This window comes from Cupressus sempervirens, chromosome 3 (genome assembly GCF_028749045.1).
Source record: "Cupressus sempervirens isolate cs-2001-9-10 chromosome 3, ASM2874904v1, whole genome shotgun sequence".
In the NCBI taxonomy this organism is placed as follows: Eukaryota; Viridiplantae; Streptophyta; class Pinopsida; order Cupressales; family Cupressaceae; genus Cupressus; species Cupressus sempervirens.
In genome coordinates, this window is record NC_143120.1 from 935,192,483 (window position 1) to 935,196,269 (window position 3,787).

The following is a 3,787-nucleotide window of genomic DNA, read 5'->3' on the forward strand; positions in this document are numbered from 1 at the left end:
TCTTATCATTAGATTTATTTTTTTCTTTCAGATCTAATCTATTTTTAGGTTTCTTTGTAGACATGTTAAATAGATAACCAAGACAAGTTTTATCATAGGTAGGTCTCTGTATTGATATTGAATCATTAAACTTTTCTCTACTAGAATAAAGCTTTTCAAGTTGTTGCTTGCACTGAGTTAGTTAACCTTTAACAATAGTGTTGTACTTATGAAGTTCTTCATGATCTTCTTTCAATGTTTCAAATTTAGATGTCTTCTTTGCCAGACTCACTCTAAGATCTATATTTTTAGTCTTCAAATTAGATTCAACTTTGCTAGGACCATTCTCCAAAGTCAACTTTAGATTGGTAATTTTCAATTCATGCTTCAAGATCTTGTATTTTGTTTTCAGTTTTGAATAATCATCATCACCAGTTTCAGATTCAGTAGATTCAAGCTTGGATTAGAGATGTTCAATCTTGTCCTTCAACTGTCCAATATATACTTTGGAGTCTTCATATCTATCTTTTAGCTTGTCTCTTTCTTCAGTAAGGAGATCAATTTGTTCAAGTGCCTCTTCAAGGTTCTTCATCAAATGTTCCATATCTATAGGGATCTTACTCAAGTTGTTTAGCCTCTTTTGAGTACCTGTACTTTGATACCAATTGTTATAAATAGGAATTAATGGCGGGGGTGGGTGGGTGTGAATTAGTAAATTACAAACTTTAATTTCCAACTAGATATTATTTATTACTTTGAACCATACATAAGATAAGTAAACAAGTTATGTTGAACAATAATAGTAACCATGCATAAAGATACACCATATTTTGCTAACTAGGGAAACCCTAGCTAAGGGAAAACCTCGATGGGGATGATATCCACTAGATAATATAATGATATATATGTTCATTGTTAGAGGATGGACCCTGTTAGGAGTCAATGAATGAAATCAGTATAGAGAGTCCTTGTTAGGAGATTCCAACCCTATTAGGAGTTGTAGTACACTAGATGAAATAAGAGCTCACTGCCCAAACAAGTAATTAGTCCTCTAGTATATAGGTGTTGTAACTTTTTTCTTGATTGATCTGTGATCTTAGCTAGATCTTGGATCACAAAATCAGGTTCTCAAAACTTTGTATATACTGCTTCACAAAGGTTCGCATATCACTTATCACAATATAATTGCTCACTTCAACACACTTGAATTCGCAAGATGTCCTTTGCACAAATACCATGCCTTTCCACATATTGCTACTAGGTTGTCTAAGACCATAATATAACTTTTCAACTTAGATTGATGTTGGCCCTAGCTGGTCAAGTAATTATTTTGTAAACAAAATAATTCCTTTACCTTTAATTCATTGTTCTATTTCACTAGTGAAATGCAAATATCTCTTTTTTGTATAGTTTGTACTGATGTCCAAGGTTGTACACATCATCATCAATTTGTATGCTATCTACATCTAACTTTGCTAATAATAATATAATGTTAGTAACAAGTTACATACAAAATAATACACTATTGTAAACCCATACATAAAAAAATTTCTGAGTACCAAAAACTAAGTATCTTTATTTTTGAGGTTTTCTATGAGCATGTACATCTTGTGTTGCCATAAATGACAATAATTGCATATCTTCATTAGCCACTTGTCAACAGTTTCCTTTTTTAGTACCAAAATCCTATTGAGTCATGATAGTCTTAAGAGTAGTATCTATGACTAGAGAAATGATATGAGAATTCAAAATCTAGAACCTCAAATGTGTCATTGCCTTGACAACAACATACACATGTTTCTCCATTTGATTGTATTTCAATTCATGAGCCTTCAGAGGACAACTCATAAATGAAATAGGTGATTCAATACCTTCATTATTTCTCTGCATCAAAATAGCAGAAAGAGTATGCTTTGAAGCATAATTGTACATAATGAAGCTTTTAGTATAATCAGGACATAGCAACATAGGAGCATGTGCTATAGCATCCTTGATTTCTGAAAATGCTTACCTTCCTTCTTGGTTCCAATGGAAAGTAGTCTTCCCTTTCATCATTTCAACAATATGACGAGCCTGTTCAACAAAATCTAGTAGAAACCTTCTTAGAAAATTCACCTTTTCGAAGAAAGAATGAACTATTGTTTTACTTAACGGTAGAGATAAGCTTTAAATTGCTAGTTCCCTTTCTGGATCAATTTTAATAACTTCCTTCGACACAATGTGTCGTAAAAGTTTTCCCTCCATTAGACCAAAAATTGACTTTTTGGTATTCAAAGACACACCATGTTGTTTGCATCTTTCTAAGATGAAAGAAAAGATATTGATGTTTCTTGGAATAAACAGTCAAGTCATCCAAGTATACAACAATATTGTCTTTGATCAAACCACCAAAAGTGAGATCCATTGCCCATTAAAAAGTTGCTTCAGCATTGATAAGACCAAAAGGCATCTGCTTATATGAAAAAGTTTCTCATGGGGGAGTAAATGTCATATTATGCTGATCATCTTCACGGACCTCAATTTGATTATATCCAAAAAAAGCCATCTAACATAGACAACATTTCAGAACTAGTAAAAGCTTGCAAAACCTTGTCCATGACTGACAATGGATAATTATCCCTGAGAGATGCCTGATTGAGATTGCAAAAATTCACACATATGCGAATATCTCCATTCTTCTTTCTGTCAACAACTATATTGGCTACCCAAGACAAATGGTGAATAGGGAAAATGATACCTACTTCAAGTATCTTTTAAATTTCAACCAAAATAGTACCTGAGATCTTGGGATTATATTGCTTCTTCTTTTGGCAGAAAGGAGATGCACCAAACTTCAAAGGACTATTGTGTTGCACTTCTTTTGGATGGAAAGATTTTAGATCTTCATAAGAATAAGCTAAAACATATTTATATTCACAAAGCATAGTAATAAAATTTTCCTTCTCTTCTTCCATGCACCAGTTACCAATGTTAACTAGTTGTGGGTCTTTATCCATTCCAATATTGTATTTTTCATACTATTCCATAGACCTAGTCTTTGTCTTTTTTTGGTCTTTAATATACCTATCATGTTTGTCAAAAATCTTTTCCAAGGAAACTAAGCCTTCAGAATCTTATTCCCTTTTAGCTAAATGACTTCATGACTAGTTTCATGATCTATTTCAGAGAGAACTTCATTTGAGGCATATTCACCTCCTTCAAAGTACATCTCATCAAAACCCTCCTTTGTTTCAATAAAGTTGATGATCTAAGTATCATTGTTGAACACTTGCCAATGTTCACAATTATCTAGAATACTTGTTTGATAGACCAATTGTATTTCATATATGTTGTCTTCAAAATCTTGATGTAGAAGTAGCAGAGTGGCTGAAATAGAAAATGCATCAACTCTATCATTCAACTATCTAGGACTCAGTGAAATATTGAAAGCATCGAACAACTTGATGTAATCTCAAGCTAAATCATGGTAATGTCTAGGTTGGTCATTTCTTGCTTCATATTGACCCTTAACTTGACACACTACCAACTTAACATCTTTTTTTAGATACAAATTTTGAATTCCTCTAGCTTGCACCATATTCAACCCCAATATCAAGGCTTTATATTTAGCCATGTTATTGGTGTTAGGAAATTACAACTTGGATGATAAAGGGAAGAATTCACCATCAGGAGAAATGAACACAACTCTAGCACCAGATCCCATAGAAGCACAACTACCATCAAATTCCATAATCAAATAGCAATGAAACTACTTCTGCTTGACCATAATCATTCAGAATGCTTCTCCCTTCAAGAGAATCAGTTGAAT